Source organism: Erinaceus europaeus (assembly GCF_950295315.1).
Source record: "Erinaceus europaeus chromosome 6 unlocalized genomic scaffold, mEriEur2.1 SUPER_6_unloc_3, whole genome shotgun sequence".
Lineage (NCBI taxonomy): Eukaryota > Metazoa > Chordata > Mammalia > Eulipotyphla > Erinaceidae > Erinaceus > Erinaceus europaeus.
This window is the reverse complement of record NW_026647136.1, coordinates 1,867,215-1,883,665: the sequence shown is the minus strand read 5'-3', so window position 1 is coordinate 1,883,665 and position 16,451 is coordinate 1,867,215.

Here is a 16,451-nt window from a genome sequence, read left to right as displayed (position 1 = left end):
AGCTCCAGCCCGCGGAGCTCCTGTGCACACAGAAGTCTTCACAGCGGCTGCTCTGCTCAGTGCACCAGAGGGAGAGAGGTAGTAAGGGAGGGAGGGAAGGCATGAAAGTGAGAGTGTGTATGCACGCTGGGAGAGTACAGTGATCAAACTGAAGTTGGTGACCCATAGTTGAACTCAACATCTGGAAGTATCTCTTTGATTCCTGAAAAATGACTTGTTTCTAAGTGGTCCCAATGATTCTACCAGGACTTTGAAATGGTTTCTCTTTATGGGCAAATAATAGAAGGTGCAAGAAAAGGAAACTTAGGAAAAGACATTTAAGATTACTTCTAGTTAGTAAAATCATCAACTGCATTCTTGCTCTAAGTCCTTTTTGCTAGGGTGTACACTGAGTCTATTTCACTAGGTGTGCACACTGTCTCAGAAGGTGTGCACTGACCCCTTCTCACTTGGTTACACAGTGTCATCATATTAGGCATGCATATATGGTGTCAGCTTGATAGGTGTGCACAGTGTCATCTCAACATGTATGCACAGGAGTCTAACGACCTTCATCACCACTGCAGGCAGCACCATGGACAATGTATGGCACTTGCCATTCTGATCATCTATAGATTCTTGAAAGCAAGGAGCAAACCTCACAAATGGACATCAGAAGTATAACTGACAGGGGAAATAATTCATCCATTACAGGCTAGCCCTTACCATGCCTGAGGACCTGTAGCAAATCTTCAATACACCCCAGTTATTATTGCTTATATCATGTCCACAATTCAATCTGAATTGAATCTCCCTAAGTGGCTTGTGGGGGCTTCTGCATGGAGAATTGGCTCTAGGATCTGTGGGATTCATCTAGAATTCTCAAAGGCAGATGTGCAACTTATTCTCAGCTGAGGACACCAACATGACTTGAAAAAGAGCAACCATTTCTAACACTTTTTTTCTTCTATGAAAACCACTTCAGAACCTCATTTAACCTAGAAATAAAGCAGCAAGAAATCCTACTCACTGCCCTGCTTCCCGTGTAAGAGCTGAAAAAGTAGTAGTAGTCTCAGAGAAGCAGTGCACCCTTTAGGCAAAATCCAACAAATCCTCAGATCAGGAACTTTAACATTTGTACGCAGCAGATGAACACAGATACAGCAGAAGAAGGAGTCTGTGGCCAGGGGACAGGTCAGCACTGACCTAGACATCTACAAAAGTTAAAAAAAAATTGTGTCAACAGATAGTAGCACCACCGAGAAGCTGCAGCTGAGGGCATATTTCCACCTTCAGTTCTGCTCCTCTGCTTCTATGGAGCCTTCTGGAGGGCACACCTTCCACAGAGATGCTGACTGAAAGCCCACAGTGGGCCCATCAGTGCAAATGCATTCCGTTTTAAGAGTGGAGGAGATTAAGTCCACCCAGAGTGTAAAGAGAAAGGGCACAGCTATTGACTAATCTTCAAAAAGGGCACACAAGATAAAGCCATTCTCATTACTTCCTAGACATGTTCTATGCCCTCAATTTAAAACATGGGCATTTCAACAGGCCAATAAAAATAAAATACCATGATGTGGAGTGTGGTTCAAAAAGAGGAGAGATATAGACAGGCATGCAGATAGAGAGACACAGAAAGAGGAAGGAAACCTGGAGAAATATGAGAGTCTTCTATAAATTTCCAAAAAAGATGATGCTAAGCAACTGCTCTCAACCCCTGTCCCCTAAACCCGTAGCCTGGAAGGCACTGTCCAGTACAGCTTTGGGGGTGTAAGGGGGCTATGCTCACAGAGGAATGAGTGCACTTTCCATGTAAACATGTTGAGCTCCTCTCATGAGCTGAACAAGAAAAAGGAGGAGACACAGCATAACAGAAGGAAAATGAGGAGGCACCACCCTGCACTTGTGAAGTCTCATTTACCTTCCAAGTTCAAATATCTAGAAAACGATTAAATCATAAAACTTAACAATAAACACTAAAATGCTATTCCACATCATACAACATGTTGCTTTCAAAGAAGGTCCAGAAATCACCCCTTTCCTCCATTCAATTACCAACCACCTGGCTAAGTGCATACATTACAGTGCTCAAAGATCTGGGTTCAAGCCCCCGGTCCCCACCTGCAGAAAGGAAGCTTCATGAGTAGTGAAGTAGAACTGCAGTTGTCTCAACTGGTAGAGCGCCAGACCTGCATGCCTAAGATTCCTGGCTTGATTTCTGGCAGCATATGTGCCAAAGTGGTGCTCTGGTGTTTCTCCACCCCATCTCATATGAAACTCTCTCTCAAGTATAATAAATAAAAAATGAACCTTGAAAAATGGTTTAAGGATCTGGGGATATAATTCACCAGGTAAAGCGTGTGCCTTGTTATGTGCGCACAGTTCAGGTTTGAGTCTTGGAACTGCCTGGGAGATTCTACAGCACTAGAGGAAGACCTGGTGCTGTGGTGTTTCTCTATCTGAAAGAAAAAGGGGGTTGGGTGGTGGTACAGCAGGTTAAGTGCAGGTGGCTCCAAGTGCAAGGACCTGCGTTAAGGATCCCAGTTTGAGCCCTCAGCTCTCCACTTGCAGGGGAGTCGCTTCACAGACGGTGAAGCAGGTCTGCAGGTGTCTGTCTTTCTCTCCTCCTCTGTCTTCCCCTCTTCTCTCCATTTCTGTCTGTCCAGTCCAACAATGATGACATCAATAACAACAACAGTAATAACTACAACAATAAAACAAGGGCAACAAAAGGGAAAATAAATTAATTAATTAATAAATGTATTTTTAAAAATATTTTATTTATTATTTATTCCATTTTCTTGCCCTAGTTGTTTTATTGTTGTAGTTATGATTGATGTCGTTGTTGTTGGATAGGACAGAGAGAAATGGAGAGAGGAGGGGAAGACAAAGAGGAGGAGAGAAATATAGACACCTGCAGACCTGCTTCACCACTTGTGAAGCGATTCCCCTGCAGGTGGGGAGCCGGGGGCTCGAACCGGGATCCTTCAGCCAATCCTTGTGCTTTGCGCCACCTGCGCCCAACCCACTGCGTTACCACGGACTCCCAATAAATAAATATTTTTTAAAAAGAAAGAAAAAGGAGCCCAGTTTGGTGAAATCATGCATGTAGAAGGCCCTATCTCCTCAAAAAGAAATTGTGCAAAATATCATATGCTTGGAATTTCACAAATAGCAGCAGGGCATAGTAATCAGGAAAAGATGCAAGAGGAAAGCATGCTCGTGCTCACAACTTCTGCTTTTTGCAGACTGGATTTTAAAGTTTCTGAATATTGAAAATAGAACATATTTTGACTTTATTATTATTTTACTATTATTTTTTCCCATTAGCGGGAATGAGACTAGGAGACAAGAGATCATTTCCAATTTTAAATACTGGATGTTGAGAGGTTGTTTTTCACTGCTAATGAACACTCATGCTGATGGTTTTCCAGTTGATGTATGGTGGTGTCTGTGCAGCTGTTTGTTCCAGGATCAAGTTTCTGCTGTAAATAGGAGATTCTGGGATGAACAGACATAGGACATGTTTTGTGGGTCTGCAAATTGGGAGGGAGTTAAGACACAGCTGTATGGTGAGGGCCACACGTGCACGTAGGACCTTTCTTTGTTGGGGCTGTTTGAAATCAGATGTCTGCTCATCTCTATTTCTGATATACAAAGGCTGGGTCTGAGGGATGGACAGTAGCACAGCAGGTTAAAAACAACAACAACAAAAAAAAGAGGGGGAAATGGCCTCCAGGAGCAGTGGATTTGTAGTGCAGGCACCAAGCCCCAGAGATAACCCTGGAGACAAAAAGAAAAATAAAGAAAGGTTGGGTACTACTATGCAATTCCTGCAAACTCCTGCTCAGAGATTCCTGTCAAGCCCTGTGTGTCAGCAGCCAGAACACTTCCTCTTTTCACAGTAGCTACTTCCTCCTGCAGACAACTCTCTCATGTGCTGTGGTTGCCTTCGATTTATGTCTCTAGTAGAGACATGAGCACTGCACACATTCAGTGAATGCTGGATCTATAGAAGCAGATGGATTCTGCTGCCTTCATTCTTTTAGAAGGAGAGGGGCCGTGTGGCTTTGCTTTCAACCAACTCTGATTTTATCAGTGTAAAAATAAGATACCAGGATTGTTGTGTATGGGAGTCAGGACTCTTTCTGCAACTCATGTAAATACATCAGTGTCCTGAACTGAAATGCACAATAAAGTCAGGACTCACAGTGAATCCATTCTTCTAGAAACACAATGTAGAAACTGGAATAACAAATGAGGGAAATATAACACACTTCTGAGGGAAGAAAAAAAGTACCAAAAAGACAAAGGTAATTTCATGGAGTTCCATGCACTACAGTTGTGCTGTTCACTTAGGTGTACATTGGAGGTCATTCAAATTAGGGTTAAATGATGTGTGGAACGAATCTCGGTGTGAGATGGTCGTCTTCTTCTCAGTACCACTAGGTGGGAGCCTCCTAGCTGCCCCATGGTCCCAATGCAGCAAAACTAATGCTGATTTGCCCTTATGGGTTTCTTTTTTCAAGAGAAAAGGATCTTCTCCTTTCAGACACATTCTTGAAGGATAAATCAAAGGAGTATGACCAGGGTTTCAGATCCACCCCGCCCTGCCCTGTGGAATAACGCAACTGGCAGAAAAGCTTCAGGGCCTGAGTTCCTCAGGGCACTAGGCTCTGGGACAGGCGGCCAGAAGGTTCTTACCTCTCTCCCTTCTGCAATTTCCCTGTTTCATTTACACCACAGCAAGGAGTATTCTCTTCCACAAAGACAAAAAAAAAATCAAAGGTGTGCTTCTCCAATCACTCACCAACACTTTCCTTTTACCATATAGTTGTTTTTCAGAGCCTAGAAGTATATTGCTGTTTTATTTAGCTCATCTATTTGCTTTTTTATGCTTATCAATGATTTAATAGTGATTTACAAAATTAAAAGATAATAGAGGTAAAATTCCACACTGTTCCTACCTACCACCAGAGTTCTGGGTCCCCACAGCCCTCCAGTGGAAATTATAATAGTTCTCCCGAAGTCACAGATATGGATTGACTATATATTTTTATGGTTTTTTTTAGTGATTAATATTGATTTACTAGATTGTAAAAGGTATAATTGTAATAGGAGAATAATTCCATACAGCTTCCATCAATAGAGTTCTGTGTCCCATCTCCTCTATTGGAAACTTTCCTATTGTCTCTCCATCTGGGAGTATGGACCAAAATTCTTTTTTGGGGTGCAGAATATGGACAGTCTGGCTTCTGTAATTGTTCTCTGCTGGCCATGGACTCTGGCTTCTGTAATTGTTCTCTGCTGGACATGGACACTGACATATTGATCCATGCTCCCAACCTTTTCTATCTTTCCCTAGTGGGTTAGGGCTCATATAAATCACTAGTTAATTAATATGAGAGGGGGAAAATTAATTGTATGTCTCGAAGTTTTTTAAAACACAGACTGAATCTTTTTAATATATAGGCTGTATATTTGATAGGTGGACTCTCTCAAAAGCCTAGACCAAGTAGATCAGAAGCAACCAATAGCACAGCTATATACAAGATACTGCGTACTGTACTGCAAACCATAACAAAAGGCCTTTTCAAAGTTAAGCCAATTACCAAATAATGTGATGATAACATTAACTATCGATTGTCTTTTTGAACCCTAAGACAGCAGGAACCTCACATCTCCACTATAGAGCCTCTACTTCCCCCAGTCCTGGAACCCTTGGATAGGGCCCACTTTCCCGTATGCCTCTCCCAATCCGTATAAAATAATATTGCATCTGCCAATCACTACCTAATCAACACAGCGATGCTTCACTTCAGACTGTGTCCAGAGACTTCACATGTGGAATGACAACCCTTCAGCTTCATTACTCAGGTGAGACCTTTCCTTTCATAGTATATCTAATTCCATCTCAGGTGATTCACTTTCCAACAAAGTCCCCAAACCTAGATATACACCAGTTTCTGTGAGAGAAAGCATATGTTCACATGTATCCATAAACTACTGCAAAATATATACCTGAAAGCAGAAGTACACTAGAGTTTGCAGTGAGTATCCCCTAACACTTCCTCTCCACTATTCCAAGCTTTGGGTCCATGATTGCTCAACAATTTGTTTGGCTTTGTATGTTTGGCTTTGTATGGGGAAGGCAGAGAGGGGGTGAGAAAGATAGACACCTGCTTCACCACTTGCAAAGTGACCCCCCTTTAGGTGGGGAGCTGGGGACTCAAACCTGTATCCTTACACTGGTCCTTGTGCTTTGTGCCATTTGCGCTTAACCTGCTGCACTACTGCCCAGCACCCTCACTATAAATGTTTTAAGCACATGTCTAAGTTGCACAGTGAACATTTAAAAGTGATTTCACAATAATCCTGTTCGTATTTTGAGGCAAATCCATGGCAGGCACCCACACATACAGTGTTTTGCATTCAAGCACTTTTGAGAGCCTGCTGCCTAGACAGTCAAGTTGAAGCACTCCTTTCCCAGCAAAACTGAAAATCTTCCTGAGGGCAAGTGGAAATATGCTCCTTGGGCACCTGTTTGTGTGTGTAGGAGTTACTGACACGTTGCCTTGCAGGGAATGAGACCCACTGTCTCAAAGACTAGCTGAGGGGAGCGATGGAGCACAGCCATCTCAGCTTTCTCTCATCTGTCAGTGAGCACTAGGAAGACAATCAGCATCTGCCAGTAGAACTGGGGGAGCAGCTTTGTGGGCCTTTGCATTATAAAGGACAAGAAACTGTATTTAAGCCCCATCGTCTGCACAGTGATGTGGTCCTGAGAGGAGGAGAGCCTATCATTCTTTCCATTCACATGATAGTGCCCTAAGAGATAGATGACCTTGGCAGAGCTCTCAAAATCAATATGACAGTAGAGAAACTCTCAAATTTTATCATGACTACTGGCTCTTATCCACTGAGCTGAAATCCTCAGGAACCAATTTATTTATATATTTTATAACCTCAGGTGCTATTGCAAAGGCAAGAAATTTAGACTTCTGAGTTACAAAAAATAAAAACACACAAAACAAACAAACAAAACAAAAAGAAAACCCACACGGTACTCACACACCAAATTCCTTATAAATGAGGAAATGTGCACAGGGTCTGGGTGGTGGCGCACCTGCTTAAGCGGACATGCTACTGTGCACAAGAACTCAGGCTCAGGCCCTGGTCCCCATCTGCAGGGGAAAAGCTTCCCTAGTGGCGAAGCAGGGCTGCAGCTGTCTGCCTCCCTCTCTATCTCCTCATTCCCTCTTGATGGCTCTCTGTCTCTATCCAGTAAATAAATAAAGATAATTTACAAAAAATTAAAAAAAAGAAAATGTGTACAGAGCCAGAGGACACTCTATTAAACAAATAAGAAAGTACAACTGGGAGTGTGGATCGACCTGCTAACCCCATGTCTCGCAGAGAAGCAATTACAGAAGCCAGAACGTCCACCTTCTGCACCCCACAGTGATCCTGGGTTCATACTCCCAGAGGGATAAAGACTAGGGAAGCTTCCAATGGAGGGGATGGGATATAGAACTCTGGTGGTGGGAATTGTGTGGCATTGTGCCCCTCTTCAATAAGGTCTTGTTGATCATTATTAAATCAATAAAGTACGGAAAAAAGAAATGAGGTTGGAGAAGGTATCAGTGATTTAACAGTTGTTACCATCTAATCTCACTTAAGACACTGAGAAAAAAATGACACAGTTTCTGCTCAACAGAAGTTTACAATTCAGATGTAATAAATTATAATTTATTTAACATCCAAGCAGCAAAGATTATAAAGAATTAGTATTGGGCTACCAACCAATGAAATTCAGGATGCTGACAATACAATGGGCAAAAAAAATAATTCTAATGGGTCTGAAAAGAGAAGAGTACCAAGCCTCCTTAAAAAAAATTAAAATTTCCTCAAAGAATAATAAAAGTAAGAAAAGCACACGTCATAATGAGTTCCCGGAAACTGCATACGGTAACCTGACCTCCAAACCCAGCATCACCTCAGACACCTGCATAGCAGCACTCAGGGCTCCTCCTGTCTCCTTCAGGTCCCTGCTCAACAGTTCAGATGCTTTTTGCCTATTCTGTACTTTGTGCAAATAGAAATGTTTGATGGGATCCTCATTCTCTTAAAGGATGTTGTGACATTCATCCAATGTTTGCCATGCACATGTACATTTGTCTTTCCATCACTGTAGATTATTCCACTGTGGAATTATCCCATCATCCACAATGATCTGGATGACAGTAGAGCTGACACAGTTTCTAGTTCTGGCCGCTTTGCAAAGATGCCACTAACTCGATGTCTGGGGATGGGGTGTGAGGGCGGGGGAGGAAGCCTGTTCGCCTACCTTTCTGCAGCCTCTTCTCTGGGTTTGTGTCTCCCAGTGCTGCGCCGGTCTGGCTGCGGCTGCACTTCTGTCCCAGACCCAGCTGGCGCGGTCACTGCGGACTGTGGACGGAGAGAGAGGTTGTCAGCGGGTGAGGGTGAGCAAGAGCCACGTGTGTGACCACACGAAGGGCAGCGGCGACTCTGCTCCAGGCCGAAGGCAGGTGGGGGGGGAGGGGTGCAGCTCTCCATAACCCTCACAAGGAGAAGGGCCCAGCTCCACCCAGCGCCCTGCAGTATTACAAAAAAATATTGGGTGCCGGGCAGTAGCACAGCAGGTTAAGCGCACGTGCAGCAGAGCGCAAGGACTGACATAAGGACCCTGGTTCAAGACACTGGCTCCCCACCTGCAGGTGGGTCTCTTCACAGGCGGTGGAGCAGGTCTGCGGGTGTCTTTTTCTTTTTACTTTTTAAATTATCTTTATTTATTGAACAGAGACAGTCAGAAATCGAGCACTGCTTCACCACTTGTGAAGTTTTCCCCTGCAGGTGGGGAGTGGGGGCTTGAACCCAGGACTTTGTGCATTGTAACATGTGCGCTCAACCAGGTGCGCCACCACCCGGCCCCGGTGTGCAGGAATCTCTCTCTTTCTCTCCCCCTCTCTGTCTTCCCCTCCTCTCTCCATTTCTCTCTGTCCTATCCAACAATGATGACATCAATAACAACAATAATAACTATCAAAATAAAAAACAAGGGTAACAAAAGGCAAAAATAAATCAATATTTAAAAAAAGAGGAAGCGAGGCAGACACCTTCCACATTGCTTCATCACTTGCAAAGCTTTCTCCCTGCAGGTGGGGAGCAGGGGCTCGAACACGGGTCCCTGCACACTGTAACATGTGCGCTCAGCGTCCTGATTTTATTAAGCGAGTTCCCCCCACACAGTGGAAGCAGTGACATTTTAGTTCAGAGTCTCCAGGGTGTTCTCTGAAGGCACTTGTGTATTTATGTATTTACTGAAGCTGAGCCCCCCCAATCCGCAGTGGGTCCGGGGCTTGAACCTGGGTCCTTGCTTGTGGTTCCACGTGCGCTTAGCCAGGTGCAGCAGTGTGCAGCCGCCCAGCGGCATTTCCTGAAGGTCACAGGCACAGGGCACACATGGCTGCTTCCCTGACACGTGCCCTGCGGTCTCCGCCCTCAGGAAGCCCAGGCAGGGGTTGTGGGGCTTCTTCCCAGAGCTGCCAGCAAAGGCGCGTGCTTTGCGGTGAGGGCGGGGGCAGAGCTCTCGCTGTGAGCATTCTGGGGGCTGTCTCCTGGAAGGGGCCCAAGCAGGAGCCGCAGACCAGGCGTTTGTGAAAGTCACGGGTCTGTCCTCAGCTGCACACACGTGTCCAGCACCTGCTGGGAGCCATTGGGGCTTGGAAGTTGGCCGCAGGGGCTGAGGTGGGACTCACTCACCAATGGGGAATGCCCAGATTTTGCCCCTGGCCTGCTTGTACTTTGTGTTTATAATCTGCCTGTGATGCATTTGTAAGTGGGCGGCAATACAGGACAGAAAGACTGAAAATATAGGGGGCCAGGCGGTGGTGCAGCGGGATAAGCCCACTTGGCACCAAGCGCAAAGATCCTGGTTCAAGCCCCCAGCTCCCCACCTGCAGGGGAGTCGCTTCAGGGGCGGTGAAGCAGGTCTGCAGGTGTCTGTCTTTCTCTCCCCCTCTCTGTCTTCCCCTCCTCTCTCCATTTCTGTCTGTCCTATCCAACGACAGCAATAACAACAACAATGGATTGAAACCCCAGTGATAACCCTGAAGGCAAAACAGCAACAACAACAACAACAAACCTGAGACTGTAATAAAGGATTAAGAAGTGTAGAAGGTCTGAAGCAGTGCAGGTGTGTAGTGCAGGCTGGTCTTCCCGGGTGAGCAAGGGACGACAGGTGGAGCCGGTGAAGGCTGGGCTGAACCTTTACTGAGAAGGCACTTCTGTAACCCCACTAGCTCCTGTCTCCTAGAGGACCCCCACACCCTCAGTGGGGTCTCTTATGTGGAGGCTCAACTTTCCCAGGCACAGCTCTGCAGGAAAGATAACAGTAACCAGATAAGGCAACCATACCCTGAGCAGTGGGTCCAAGTCCCACCCCTTAACCTGCAGCCTCTGCTTCTGGGATGACACTTTTTGCTCTCCATCCTGTGCCCCATATAAGCCAGTGCTTCCCCTCCATCCTGTGCCAGACTTATCAGAAAGATCTGAGCCCCTGGCCCAAGCAGGAATAAAAGGCTCCTTTCCTCCTACACCCACCTGGGCTTCGGTCGTCTTGATTATTAACAGAGTTCCTCAGCATCCTCTCCCTTGTTCAGTCCACAGACCTGCAGTGCAGCCCTGCTGTCATGGGGCACATGGCCCAGGGAGGGGCTGGGCTCCGGGCTGGGTGGCTGTGATGGCTCTGATGGAGCAGGGTTCAAGCCTCCGTTCCTCACCTGCAGGAGGAAAGTTTTGCAAGTGGTGAAGCAGGTCTGCAGGTGTCTCTCTGTCTCTCTCCCTCTCCCTCTCCTCCTCTCAATTTCTCTCTGTCTCTATCCAATAACAAATCAATAGAATTAAAAATTGCTGAATGCCTCTAGCTGAGCCGTAATATCAATCTACATGTACTTTCTATCTCTGATTCTTATTTAACATTATGAACTGTCATAAGTTGATCATTCACAATTAAAATATGTGAATGGACCTATTAGTAGAATCTGGTTTCTAGGTACTGAAGAACACTGAGTGATTTTTGTTTATTTTGCTGCTATGTGTAGGGGATGAGTGCCCTCAGGTGGCTGAATCCCAAAACTGCAGCTAAAGCAAATCTGCCTGAACCTTTTGGAGGTGAAGTTCCAGAGTTCAATCCTGGTAGCCCCTGTGATGACTGGTTGTTTCTCTGTCTCCTCCTATCTTTCTCATGAATAAAGAAATTCTTTAAAAAAACAAAACTGGGAGTTGGGCGGTAGCGCAGCAGGTTAAGCGCAGATGTTGTGAGGCGTAAAGAGCCAGACTCGAGCCTCTGGCTCCCCACCTGCAGGGGGGTTGCTTCACAGGCCAGGCGGTGAAGCAGTTCTGCAGGTGTCTATCTTTCTCTCCCCCTGTCTTCCCCTCCTCTCTGTTTCTCTCTGTCCTATCTAACAACAACAACATCAATAATAACAACAAGGACAACTAAAGGGAAAGTAAATAAATATAAAAAATAAAAAAACAAAACGAAGGGATCTATTCTAGGCTACATCAAGTCCTCTAATGGTTACTTGAATGTACACTTTTTACACTACAGTTGAAGGTCATCAAAGAATATCAACTCTTTTGCCATTCCACTTGCCAAGTGACATTCCCTTTGTACACACACACACACACACACACACACACACACACACACACACACTTCTGCTCCTGGACATAGTGTGTCTCTGACAGCATCCATGTAAATATCCTACTGTGATACTTACTCTTTAGGATTATATGACCACTGCTTGAAATGGGGGCAAGGCTTGTCGCATCTCTATTATTTCTAATAAATGCATGGCAGTTGGGTGGAGGGTAGATAACACAATGTTTATGCAAACAGACTCTTGTGCCTGAGGCTCTAAAGTCCCAGGTTCAATTCCCCACACCACCGTAAGCTAGAGCTGAACACTGTACTGGTTTAAAAAAATGCATGGGAGTCTATAGTTATCAGAACAAAATTTCAAAGGACTAATTAAAAAACTCAAAGCTGAAGATGCAAATTGCTTCAGGGACTCAGTATGTCAGCTGGTCAGTTATGACACTGACCTTTGTCCTCTGACATCACAGACCAGTGGCCTTGGCTACAGTGGAATCTTCAGTCTTAGAGACTGAGTTGACAGTGCACACAATGCTATGTTCAGCTCTCTCTTTAGCGTCGAGTGAAGAGTAGAGGATGTTTGCGTCTACCAGAAAGTCTTCGTGGCTTTCAGAGTGTCTGGGCTGGCTGCCCTGCCTAAGGTAGAGTCTGTTCACATGCCCTATGTGACCGGCAGAGCAGGAGGAGGACAGTCCCAGGACGTGCTCTGTGTGATGCCCACGGACAGAATCCTCAGCTTCAGCCCTGGTCTCATGAACGGTTACATGTGCTCATGAGATTCCCTCCTGCTGATGCCAGAGAGCAGACTTGACCTGATAGGATCAGAGTCCTGTGGGCTTTCTCAGGGCACAGCCAAGGAATAGCTTAGTACTTCCTTGAGTTGAGAAACATTTGGATGTTTGATTTATTATCTGCTGATCTTGGGATTCCTAACTCCCTCAAGCCCAAAGTGATGACTGAGTTAAGATTAGAGTCAGTTTTCCAGAATCCTGTTATCTAAGGGTGTATGTTAACCTGAGACCACAGTGAAATGATCTCTTCACACTCTTGGATGTCTTGTAATCTGCAATTTGACCTCTATAAGGTCATATATCTGTTTACGTTATTTTTTTTATTATTGCAAGAGAGAGAGACAGAGACAGAGACAGAAGCAGAAGAAAGAGAAAGTGAAGGGGTGAAGGAGATGGGGAAAGGAAGAGGAAGAGGAAGGAGAAGAGGGAGGGGAAGGAGACAGCCAGAGAGTCACTGGCATATGCAAAACTTGGGATGACACTTGGGGCTACATGATTTTCAGTTCAACTAGACACTGTGCTATGGACCTGAGTTGCTTGTTTGAAACATTTGTCATTTCTCCTTTGTCCTCTAACTGTTCCTTCATTTAGTGGAGGGGCAGTTTGTTGACACGGGGTAAGATTTCTCATCGCCCAGTGAGAGGTCTCTGCAGAACACTCTCCTCCCCACTCAGCTCCTCTCCCAGCATCAAGCACCAGGACCCCAATAACCTCACTCCCCCTCACTCCCGCTTAGTGTCTCCTTTCTACCAGATCCTGCTGAGACTCTGCTGCTTCCTTGTCCCCTGACACTAAAGTGACAGACCCTGTGCCCTGTCCTTCAAGCTGCCGTCCATCTCCACTGGCCCTGAGTGACCTCAACTCTCACAGGACCTCTGTGTAGCTCAGGACTCCTGAATCAGGGTGCTGAGTCCTTCTGGGGGACTGAGACTCCTCTGTAATGCTTGTGAGTGTTGACATTAGCACGAGTCCCTGTGTCCCACTTGCCCATTGACAAGCTGCCCTGGGGGTCTGCTGTGTTGCAGGTCTTCTGTGGAGGAGAGCGGCCTAAAAGAGAGGAACATCCCAGTGTTGCCTCATGGCCGCACCCTGCTCAGTGGCCCTGGCAAATTCCTGAAGAGGCGGAGGTGGCAGAAAAGGCAGCTGATCTTATATTCCAACGTGCTGCTCATCTCCAACACAAAGTACGTACCTGCTCCCCCTGCTCCTGACCCCGCAGCTGCCTCTTCTCTGCTGCCCTAAGGACAGAAGAGGTGGCTTTTCTGCGAGGTTTCTGTCCAGCACTGGGTGGGCGTCTGAGGGGAAGCAGGGAGACTGGGCAGGGCCAGTGTCCTGGGGAAGGGCAGCCAGGGTGGAGAGGCTAAAGGAGAGATGCAGAGACAGAGCCCAGGGGGACCAGCCTGGAGGACCCTCCCCTGGCCTGCTCTTCCTTCAGGTGTCTGCCCTTCCAGCTCTGCCCGAGGAAGGCAGGACAAGGCACAGCCAGTCCCTGCTTCCAAGGACTCACAGACACTCACACTGAATTTCTGCAAAGTGTTTGCATTCACAGCCTGCACATGGAGACAGGGACCTGGGACTGAGGGAATGAATGATTCATTCACTGACTGAATTTATTCTCTTGTTACAAGAGGCAGTGAATTCAGTGAGTGGAAAACACTGTTGAGCAAAGTCCTCCTCATTTTTTTTTTACCAGAGCACTGCTCAGCTCTGGCTGATGGGATGTGGGGGTGAACCTGGCACTTTGGAGCCTCAGGCATGAGAGTATCTTTGCATAACCATTATAGTATCTACCCACCACCCTCAAATTTTTTTTAAGTACCTGAGAGACAAAGAGGAGATTGGGAAGGGAACAGAGAGGAGAGACACCCAGTCACAGCTCCCATCGTGCAGTTCCCTTTGCTCCTGTCCATGGTCCTTCTCATGGTACATGAGCCTCTGCCTGGTTTAGGTGGGCACAGTACTAAAGCAGATTTTCATGTTTTGCCAGACTCTAAGTGGGATAATTATGAATACAAATTCATGAAAGCAAATTTTCAATAACTTAAGCTTTAAAGGCATGAAAAACCCTTAGAAACTGAGACTGGGTGGCTGGGTGGTGGTGGCACACCTGGTTGAGCATCCATGGCCTACGACCCAGGTTCAATCCCCACTCCCCATCTGCAGAGGGAAAGATTCATGAGCAGTTAGCAAGGCTGTAGGTTTCATTCCTGTCTTCCACTCAGTCATCTTACCATCTTAATTCTCTCAGTCCTTTAAAACAAAACAAAACAGAGAGTCAGGCGGTAGCACAGCGGGTTAAGCACAGGTGGCACAAAGTGCAAGGACCAACATTAGGATCCTGGTTCAAGCCCCTGGCTCCCCACCTGCAGGAGAGTCGCTTTACAAGCGGTGAAGCAGGTCTGCAGGTATCTATCTTTCTCTTCCCTCTATCTTCCCCTCCTCTCTCCATTTCACTCTGTCCTATCCAACAACAATATCATCATCAACAACAATAATAACCACAACAATAAAAAAACAAGGACAAGAAAAGGGAATAAATACATAAATAAGTATATATTAAAACAAACAAACAAAAACCAGGAAAATGACCCACAAAAACAGTGGATTCATCATGTAGCCACCAAACCACAGTGATAACCTCAGTGGCAATTTAAAATAATAGATATGCAAAATTCAACTTAATTGTTTGGGACTCATAGAAAATATTCTTTTAAACTTTTAAAAAAATTATCTTTATTTACTTATTTGATAGAGACAGCCAGAAATCGAGAAGGAAGAGGATGATAGGGAGGAGAAAAACAGAGAGTCACCTACAGCCCTGCTTCACTACTTGCGAAGCTTTCCCTCTGCAGGTGGGGACGGGGCTTGAACCCGGGTCCTTGCGCACTACCGCCCAGCCCAGAAAATATTCTTAAAAAAATTTTTTTTTATTTAAAGAAAGGATAAGTTAACAAAAAACATAGGGTAGGAGGGGTATGATCCCACTCATCAACAGAAGTTGAGTAAGAAGATCTGAAAGGGAAACTAAAAGCAGGACCTGACCAAATTGTAAGTAGGGCACCAAAGTAAAAACTCTGTGGTGAGGGGTAGACATCCAGAAAATATTCTTAACTAACACTGTAATGCATGATTTATTTTATTAGTATCCTCAAGCACTTTCAGGATGACAATAATGAACTAATATATTAATTGCAATTTCCATACAATTAATAAGGGAAATATGATCATGGACCATTATGGCTAACAAGTAAGCAACAGGAAAGATGCTAACTGAGTGAAAGGTTCTCATAAAAAGCGAGCTCATAAATATGGGGGGGGTATCTAATTGTTCTGCAATGTTCAGGAAAATGGCTGCTTTCCTCCCACTGGTAAGGAGTGTTCAGGGACATCCTGGGCCCGGCTCCAGTCAGCACACAGCTCTCAGGCCCCAGTCCTCCCTCTGCTGTGCTCTCAAGGCTCAGCTCAGAGGGGAAGGAGCCACAGAAACACACCCACCATCTCCCCAGGAGAAACCCAGCTGCTCCCAGAATGCTGGAGATGCCAGCTAACTGCTCTGTGCTCTGTTCCCTCTCCAGGTTCAAGAGTGACTGCAGAATCAAGTACTGGGTGCCCCTGCTGGACATGTGGGTGGCACACAACTCAAGGAATGGAGCGAGAGCCCGCACATCGCTGGTCTTGGGCTGGGATGACCGCAGTTTCGTGGTCTCTTTTCAGTAAGACTGCAGCCCGGCCCTGTCTCCATATGATTCACCTGGGCGGGGGGGCACAGCTCCATCTGGGGGTCTATTTACCACATGTGCTCTGACCCCTACAAGGATAGCTGTATGCTCTCGACTGTCCCCCAATGGTTGTGATTCAAGCAAACACATGCAGCTTCTAAGCCCTCTGCAGGTGGGGACCAGGGGTTTGAACCTGGGTCCTTGTGCATGGTAACATGTGCAATTAACCACTGGCACCACCACCTGAGCCCCAACCCAATTTCTCCTCCAGCTAGAAGATTT